We start from the raw sequence: 10,373 nt of genomic DNA on the forward strand, positions 1-10,373 counted from the left end.
TTGGAATGCTGAGGTCTGCCTACCTTCCAGTGTGATTCACACATTCCTGTGAGCATGGCGGGTGAACAGAATGTTGCCCACAGTTGTGGTTAGAGCCTGGAATTTTGAACTTGGCTCTACAGTAAAGACTGAATGTAACTGCTCACTTCAGGTGTGATAAACTTAGAATCAAGGCAGGGAAAAATATTATCTGCACTTCAGTGATCTGCACAAAACCTCACTGAGAAAAAACGTCCCATCACTGTCAATGGAGTGAATATTCTGTCAAAACTGCAGTCACATTCTCGTCTATTGAGATTAACTTTACCAGCTGAATGTTGTGAAATTTATTTCAGTGGCCTATGACCACCATATATCAGCATCCGACCCCTATCTATATAAAACAATAAACATGAGCTTAAGGCTGTCTTAAAGGCTGTCTGAGAGATGTATATTTACTGACATATAACCTGACTAAAGCCAAACATCATTACCCCTGTGACTGATTGGAGGGCAGCCGTAACTGAACAGTTTTATTTCCCTTCTACAGCTGAGCTCCTTGACCATGCTAGCTGAGCTGACACGGCATTTCAAGTCCTGTTATCAGATCAATGGTTCTCTTATTAAAAACGGGGGGGCTGCGGGGGGGGAGGGGAGACTGGAGAAGAAAAAGCAAAGGCACCTCTTCATTTAGTCTCTCCATGTTGATCATTGCGGATGGGCTATCAATAATTTCAACTTGGTTAAGCAACTGGCTGAAGGTTAAATAAATTCTGCATGGGTGTTTGCATGATCATACCCGAATTCAAAAACTTCGATCTGAAGCAGATTCCTCTCTGGCTGCTTCTTGGGAAGTTCTCATATAGTCAAAGGCAGGCTAGAAAAGAAGTTACTTTTGTGGAGAAGCACAAGAACAAAATTCAAGTTGATGTGGCAAAGCAACCACACTTTGATCTTCCTGCAAGGAAACCTAAAGGAATAGTAAAGGCTACATGTGTGTATAGACACAGGCATACACCAGTTTAGATGAGGACAGCAGGAACAGAGGTCACTCGTAATCCTCCAGTCAGAAGGGTTTTGCCCAACTGCTTTCATAGATTGTTCCAGTCTCAGAACAGCTATCCACTGATTCATGAATGAATCATGATTTTAAAGGAAAATTAAATGGGTCCTGCCATTTTGCCTGCAATGTGTTCAATTACCCTGCGCACTACTATTTTGACACCCAGAGAATTATTTACAGCATGACCAACTACCTATGTGTCTCAGCCAGTGTGTGTACTAATATGCCGTTAATAATGCATTCTGTGGATTCAGCATTCCTCCTACTTGCATCAGCTTTTATTTAAGCATTTACTTCTTGGGAGTATTCCTGTTTTCAGTACAAGAAACTCCAAGCTCAAAATGAATCAGGTACACATGGTCTCACACTTAGCTGTAGTAGGGTTGTTTTGGAACAAGCACGCTCCTCATTACTGAGACAAGGAGAATGCACACGGAAATTTGTCTAAAATAATCAGAATAGTTAGTGACTTAAATAGCAGGTGGTGTCCTGCTAAAGAAGGAAGAGAATTATGTTTTGGAGACGCACATAGCTGCTTTGCCTCACACAGGTTTAAGTGCATAGTCTAGTTTTACACAGCACTTGATTTTTCATAATCACATTACCTGCATTTTCAGTAGCTTGCTACTGGAAGGCAGCGAACTAGTTTAGAGAGAGAAGTCAGATTCAGGTCACAAATCCTGAGTGCAAGAGCATTCCCATATATAGTTTGTTCACGCAGCAAGTGCCTTGAATTGCTTCCTTCAGCTTTCATAGTTGGCTGAGAGAGGCTCTTCTTGTTCAGCCTGGAGAAGAGAAGGCCCCTTAAGGGGAGACCTTAGAGCAGCTTCCAGTGCCTAAAGGGACTATGAGAAACCTGGAGAGGGGCTTTGGACAAGAGCTTGCAGGGACAGGACAAGGGGGAATGGCTTTAACGTGCCAGAGGGGAGATTGAAATTGGATAGATTTAGATCAGATATGAGAAAGACATTCTTCCCTGTGAGGGTGGTGAGACACTGGCACAGGTTGCCCAGAGAAGCTGTGGATGCCCCACAGTGCCGCTGATATATCTGTCAATAGCTTAGAAAATGCTGTCCTAATAAAACAGTATGCTGTGATCAGCTATTAATGTAACTCAGTAGATTGGCAAAGACCGTGCAAGTTGCTCATCAGCTCACATTATTTTTTACAAGTTACAGACCCATGGCAGCAATCTCTGCACAACAAGAGTATTAACACTGGAATAAAGTGATCATTTTATGAAACATTTTATGGAAGCAAAAAGTACACACAATTATGTTTTATTAACAAGCTCTGAACCTTATAAATTTCAGTGTCCTTTATCAAAATGCTACTGTTCAGCTTACCCCAGAGCTTGCTTCATTCCTTCTCTAAGTCCAGTGGACTTGTGCCAGGAATGACTAAAGCAGAAGGATACTCAAACCAACTGAAAATGTCAAATGTGCAATAGATATATCGCCAACTGCCTCTGTTTGCCATTAAGGGAGGAAAAAAATGAAGTCTTATCACAGTCTTCAAAGTTCCTTAAAAACACAGCTTTGAGTTCTCAGCTCTTTGCTGAGCTTCTGTACAAGCATGAAGTCTATTTTCTGAAAGCTATTACAGAATTAAAAGCCAAATATCCGAGTACCGTGTATCAGTGCCATATTGACCAAGCATAAATTCTTTGTACATCCTGTAGGGATGTTGGAATTTCTGCCTGTTGAGGACACTGTGAGTATGTAAATACATGCACACTCTATATGTATATAAATACACGCAGGAACAGATGGGCAATATCTGTGCTGTCACATTTCAGCTGTGTAAATAGTGCATGACTGGAAGAACAACCACTTCCAAAGACAGCTACTTCCAGAAGAAACCAACACCGAGCCGTGGAACATGAAGGGAACACAACTCACCACAACTGCGTGGCTTATTTGCGAGTTTGTTTTCTTCTTTAAACCCTTTTGGGAAGACTACTATAGAGCACTCACGGCCTTCCAACACAACCAGCCTCTACCTTGACTTTTCTTACACTGTATTACACGCAGAGTTGTTTCCTTTCATGAAATCTTGTTGACCCTCTGGAAGCATTCAGAGAGATTAACTTAGAAAAATAGATTCCTCGAATGTGTTCCCCAGTTGAAAATTCAGTCCTGTAAGCTGACAGTTTTCATAGTTCCTGACCTGTTGGAGTTTACAGACCCCACAAGTTTCATTTTCGCTCTTTTTTTAATATAAAATTTAAAAGCTATTTACTGATACAATCTATTGATGTACCTGTAGACTGATTCTCCTTTCTGACTGAGTGCTGTCTCTTTGGGTGTTGACACCTGTCGTGGTTTAAACAAAAGTCATCCATAAATCACACAGTCGCTCCCTCACTCCCCCGCTTCCTGCCCTCCCCCTGCTCCCGGAGGGACGGAGAGGAGAATCGAAAAGAATGCAACTCCCGCGGGCTGAGATAAGAACAGTTTAGTAACTAAGGTATAACACAAATCACTGCTGCTGCCACCAATGATAATATTGATAAGGGAAATAACAAGAGGAAAGAATACAACACCTCAGCACCAGCCGACCCAAAACTTGCCCCACCCCACCCAACCGAGCACCGACCGATACCTCGTCCAACCCTGCAGTGAACTCCCCTTCCGGGTCCCTCCATTACACCCTGGGCATGATGTGCTGTGGTATGGAATACCTCTTTGGTCAGTTTGGGTCAGGTGTCCTGTCTCTGCTTCCTCCCGGCCTCTCCTCCTCCCTGGCAGAGCCTGAGGCTCAGAAAGTCCTTGGTCAGACCACACATTTGTGTTCTCAGCTCTGTTCCCAGGCCTAAACTCAAAACACAGCGCTGCACCAGCTACTAAGGAGAAAAATGACTGCTACTGCTGAACCCGGGACACCACCAGATGAAAAGTTGCATAGGTTATCAGGAGGAAAAAAAGGAGGGAGGCTCCTATTCTCCCGTATCTCAAAATCAGCAACGCGTCCTGCAAGGATCAATGTGTGTAAAGAAAACTGTTAACCCAGGAGGTATAACTCAGATTTACTGCAAGAAAGAAGAAACGCTGGTTCTTCATGAGATTCAATTTTTCTTTAGCAGTCTCTCAACTGTCAATTTTATACTGGCTGCTTGATTCTGCACTCACCAAACTGGCAACAGTCCCTATTCCAATCTCCATTATGTTCATCTGCTAATCTGATGACAGACTCTGTCTCACGCAACAAATCTGGGGACCAGAATTTATCCACCAGTAGGTTTCATTCCACTGAAGGGTAAATTAAGTTGGATTTGTAACATCTTTGGTTATCCAAAATAATTGAATAGACTGCAAGAACTTGAAAGCAGATTTAAGAGAAAAGTAAGGCCATAATATAAACAGCAGCAGATCTCATCCAGAATATGTCACATAAATATCATGCTATCAAACAAGAAATGTAAATTATCATACGTACTCTATAATTGAAAAGTGTATTATACATTAGTGAAGTCACCCATTTATCTGATCATAATCAGTTCCAATAAAATCTCATTTAGGAAAGTTGAATGTAGTTCAGGGTGGATGGTTATGAGGATATCAGTCATGTGCACATGCACTGAAACAGTGCTGAAAGAGAGTTCTTATACATAGGAATCCAATTATTGCATACCTCATACAAAAGAAACTTACAACATTGGCATTCAGAGCTAAGGAAAAAGTAACATCTACTGAATAACTTTTAAATGTTTTTAAAGACATTCTTACTCAAACAGGATTTTACATTTGCAAGAAGTCATTACGAAGAATGATGTGTTTCATGCTAATAAGAGATGGTTCGGAAGCAGGGGGTGGATCCTGATGCATCACTTGAAGGTTCTGATGATGCTCAGCTTGGATCCAGACCTCCCATGCTTGCTTTTATAAACCCAGTCTTTCAGTATGAGAAATTCTGATTAACCAAATGTATGCAAGTCTGTTATAAAAGGAGGTAACAGCACAACTGTTCTTTATTACTGCTGACCTACTGTAGCATTGTAGGTAAAAGCCTCCAGCCATGAACAATAAGTGGCTTAGTTGAGCTTGTTGACGTAAAAAAGACACGAAACAGACTGATTTTGCTGTCCATACAGTACATCATTGCACATGAACTGCAGGAACATTTGCAATCTTGGTTTCAACAAAAATGCCAGTAACTTAATCCAACACTAAAATAATCTGAATAAAACGTACATCGGGACTACAGCTGAAGAAGCAGTTTGTGATGAAAACTTAACTTGGTACCATTAGCCTCTTCTGAAATTACCATTAATGATTTTTTCTTCTCTTTCTCCCTTTATTGTGCACAGCTGCTCACCTAATCATTTGCATAAGCTTATCTTAACCTATGGTTTATTTATTATACATCCGTCACTCTGCCAACAGTGGTAACTTAAGATACACTGACTTCATCTCTTCTGCGTGTTCCAAAATTTAAACTTTCTACACAGCTGGTTCCCATTCCATTGTGAATACCCAGGTACATACACACTGATGGCAATATTTGCATGCAGATGTATTCAAATCATTTTTGACTTCATCAATAGTGTGGAGAATAACAACGCAAATGTCTAAAAGTTCTTCATTAAAATGAGGTACAAGAAGTGAGAAAACATAAGCTTGACAAAAGAATACCCATATATCCTCTTTAATTTGTTTGGTGCTTGCTGAGCTCCAGGTATAATCCTCATCAAATATTACAATTCCACCTTAGTTCTTATATTGCAACATGGTTGTTTCTTCCCAACATCCAGCGGATTCTGAACAAAGGGACTTCTTCAGAAACTTGTGAGGGGAAAAAAAATCAACCATTCTGACTATCGTGTTCTTGCAGCTGTATTTAGCTCTGATTTGTTCTGCTTTGCCTGGCTAAATACCCAAATAATGACGCATGAGTAGACTACACACTTGGAAAAAAACCATGAGTGACCAGGATACCTTAATCCCCATTTTTATATTCTATTGCAGTATTTGAAAGTAGGAAGGCGCTAATCTACAAGCATATAGGCTGTTTTTAAGAGGAAATTACAAAGTTGTCATCATATTGTAGAATCATAGCACGGTTCAAGTTGGAAGGGACCTTAAGATCACCCAGTTCCAGCCCCCTGCCACAGGCCAGGTTGCTCCAAGCCCTGATCAGCCTGGCCTTGAACACTGCCAGGGATGGAGCAGCTCTGGGCACCCTGTGCAAGCGCCTCACCGCCCACATAGTAAAGAATCTTAACCTAATGACTAATCATGTGTACACCAAGTTAAATATTCCCTTACTCTGGAGAGCCTCTCACAGCCTGTGTGCAGAGAAGCCACCAGACCACAAAAGATATGCAAGAGGCCTACTGACTAGAAAAACATCTTTAGGAAGCGAGACACATAAAGAGGGATCCAAACGATGCCCATGCTCCAGCACATATGCCCTGAACATTCCTCACTTCATCGGGAGAGGATGTTTGTTTCCCTTTTTGTCTTCCTTCTAGTATCTCTTAAATTAAACGAGGTTTAGGCAGCTGCAAAGCTGCATATGCAACTCTGTCAGAAACCACTGTGCTATCACTTCTGGGAGATGTCCTTCACACCACTAAGTCTGCAGTCAAACCAAAGCAAAGCTAAGAAGCGCTGTATGCTTTCATAGACCTGACTTCAGAGATCTCGTGATATGCCTGCTGTTCTGCTTGCTATTCTCCTTTTCAAACTGGCAACACAGACCATGGCTGGAGAATTAACACAGGATCACAGAATGGGTTGGGTTGGAAGGGGCCTTAAAGATCACCTAGATCCAACCCCGGCCACAGAGGGGTGACATGCTCAGCATTTACTAATACTGCCTATAAAGCCTCCGAGCTAACATGAGCCACTGGGAGGTACTTGCTAAGCTGCAGCACAGAGTGCTGCTAGTTTGTCAGTGAAGCCAAATGCACTCAAAAGACACCTACATCTAGGAAACCTAGTTTTTTCAGTTCCACTGCACGCATGCAGCATTTAAAGGTCTCAAGCACACTTACATACTTCCAGTCACAAAACACACCGTACAAAAAGGAGATCTACCTCATCTCCATAGAAGAAGATACTACTGTTACAGAAAGGCCAAGTAGCATAAACAGCTAGATGGGCTCAGGGCAAAAATTTATGAGATCAAACACTGCATACACAAAGACTTCCATTGCTGGAGAGGTGACAATGTTCAGGAGGAACGCTACCCCAAATATTCTGTACCTAGAACTTAATTCCATTCTCTGGCTGTCCCAGCAGCTTTAAGAGATTTTCTTCTTCATCTCAGCCTCTAAAACCAGTATCACCAATCCAGTGGTGTGAGGATCAGCTCTTGTAACAATAGTCTGAAATCCACTGTGTAATATTTTGGTCTTGATTCTGGAAGGTTCACCTTGACAGAGGGTATGAAGACCTCATCTAAAATCAGTGGGCGTTGTTCACGATGCGAACTCCGATGCCCTTAGGCTCCCTAGAGAACATTTCTTTGCAATCCCAGTAGAATGTGTGAACTTGAAGTGTTTCATTTAGGAAATGTAATGCTACAGTAGAAAAACTTCCAGTGACGTCACACAGAAAGCTAAAACCTGCTTCCTGGTCTTCCCAGCTCATTCCATCTACCTCAAGCCAGCAGCGAACAACTGTGAAACATTCTGGGCTTTAGCCAGCCATTTAAATGAGTATATGTGATTTAGTTCATATTTTCAGGCCTCTTTATTAAATGCCTCCCAGTTCCATCTTGCCTAATATTTGATCCAGCAAGTTTAATGACCATTCCTTCATTAAACATTACAAGCTTTTTAAGACCTTGGCAGTACTGCATTTCATTCAATAACCTCGTGCTGCTACAAAGTCAACACTGAGTGCCAAGTTAATCCCTCGTGTCCACTAATTATGTCCAGCGCTGCAGCTTCTTGGGTGAGCCTGAATCAGTGGGGAAGTGCAGGATTTCCAGGCCAATGGATTCAGCACTCCAGCTATATCTCATATCTTGACACTAGATGTCAGCGAAGGGTAATTGTTATCTCAATTTAGAGGCCGGCACAGGTAACTACTAGCAACCTCTGTTAATGTTTTATAGCAAAGGTGAAGTATAGCTTAATACAAGCATCTGACATATATTACAATAAAAAGGGATATACTTGTCTAGTGTTTTAAAGTCAGTCGTAAAAGATGAATAATGACGCAGTTTAAAGCTAAAAGACAGCTGCCAAGCTGAATGGCCATGATGGATGTCTGAACACCCAGTGCAGAGAAAACCTGTTCCCTAGAGACCACCATCCAAAAAATTAATTACTACGATTCAGCATCTTTAAATGTGCCACTTAATATACTGCCACCATAATTAAATTTCCAGCCCTGTGACCTTGAGACCATTTCCTGAGATAATAAATGAGATCAAGGTTTAATCGATGCAGAGGCAAGTAGAAACTGTCCGAGGAAGCACAAAACCATCACAGTGTGCTCAAGGTCAGGAAACGAAAACCAAGCGAAGCTGCGAATCAACACTAATTGCTTTGTTATGATAAAAGATGTTTATTTTAATTTGGTTTATTTGCAAACAACAGTTCCCCTGTATATTCTCTGACAGCAGCTTTTAAACTCTAGCCAGAGATGAAGTCAGCAGAGGGCACATTTGCCTCCTTGTAGATAACACTTTCTGTAGCAAATGAAGCCATATTCAGTAGCACGCTGAGATCTGACAACCAAGCTCATGATACATCAAAAATACAAAGACAAGGAACAAGCGCCTGCTTCAGGTGCACTCCTTCCTCTCTAATGCAAGAAGCCAAACAAAAAGGAGACTTTGTGTAGAGACACAGAGTAATGAAGACTGGTTTATGTCCTTTTAAAGTCTAAGTGACATAAAGGCTATGGTCTCACTTCTACTGCTGGCCTTTACTAAGTGCTAAATAAGTCACCATATATTTATCTCCAGTGTCTGATAAACACGTAAGTATGTAACACCACCATCAGTATAACCCACCACCTAGTAGAGGACCCATTATTTTACAGCCATAAATACTATTGAGGTTATCATGCACTTAATGAGTTGAAGTTAAAGTCTCTGTAGCTAAGTCAAGTCTCCTAAATCACATGCTGGTAGAGAAATTAGAACCAGGTGAGGGCAGGCGGAGAGTATTGTTCAACAAATAAGAGTTTCTAACTCTCTCAGCCAACTTTGCACAGAGAGAGGTGCAGAGAGAGGGGTCCTTTTGTTCCAGGAAACCTGGAGGGGAAAAAAACCCCAAACATGCATCCTAAACCTCAGAACTTTAAAAGCCATAAAAGTCATCCATAAAAGGACAGAGAGATGAAACTGTGAATCAATGCAGACAACTGAACTTTAAATAATAGTGCTTGGGTGCATTGTTTTGTAAAACAGGTATTAAACAACAAACTCAATCCTGTCAACATCAAATAGATTAAATTATGAACTACTAGAAATTCCAACATTAAAATGTAACTCATAATAGAAACGACATCTATACATAGCTCAGGCAAATCAAAGAGTGTCAGAAACAAAGACTGCAGAGAGCTTTGAAATCACTCCATGCCAGTAAGACCAATGTACAAAAGTTTGTACCAAACCAAAAGAGGACACCAAAAGAGAACAGTCCAACAACCATCAGTGGTTAGAGGTTTCCAGTTACAAAAGAGCTCAGAAGACACAGGGGCTGGGGGGAAATAACCTATAGACTGGTGTGATGTAACATTAACTTCAATGGTATTAGTCCAGAGGTCACGATCACCAGGCCATGCTTTCTGAGCATGGGTCACAGGACTGCGCCATAAACATATTCAACATTCACGTTAATCCTGCGAGTGGGGATGCGCACATGTAAAACCTGAAGACACTGAAGATGCTCAAGACAATTATTTCCTGGTCAAAAACTACCAGCTACCCTTGAGAGAGGGAAAGCATTGGTAAATGAGCTATCATGTCTACAAAATGCGAGTACTCCATCCAGCTGTTACTCTGAAAGAGAGGTAGTGGTAGTCTGGAAAAACAAACCAACCAACACCCCAAGGAATTTGGGTCTCAGGACAAAGTCTTCTAGGGGATGGAGATAAACAGTCCAATTTGACTTGAATTAGGCTGAGACAATACCATACTATACTGGAAACTGAAACCACCATTTGTTGAACCTTGTAGTTGATTGGCTTTGATTCGGCAGTTAAAGTTGGATTCAGGGAACCTGCTGAAGTCAACACTTTCCGAATTTCCATGGACTTCTGGCTAGATCCTTGTGTCTGTAGGTAAGCTGGGAAATTCACTCTGCCTGACGTGAAACTTTTCCTCCTGTCACTCTCTATGTATCAGTAAGACCTGTAGAGAATGAAAG

Source organism: Lathamus discolor, chromosome 8 (assembly GCF_037157495.1).
Source record: "Lathamus discolor isolate bLatDis1 chromosome 8, bLatDis1.hap1, whole genome shotgun sequence".
Lineage (NCBI taxonomy): Eukaryota > Metazoa > Chordata > Aves > Psittaciformes > Psittacidae > Lathamus > Lathamus discolor.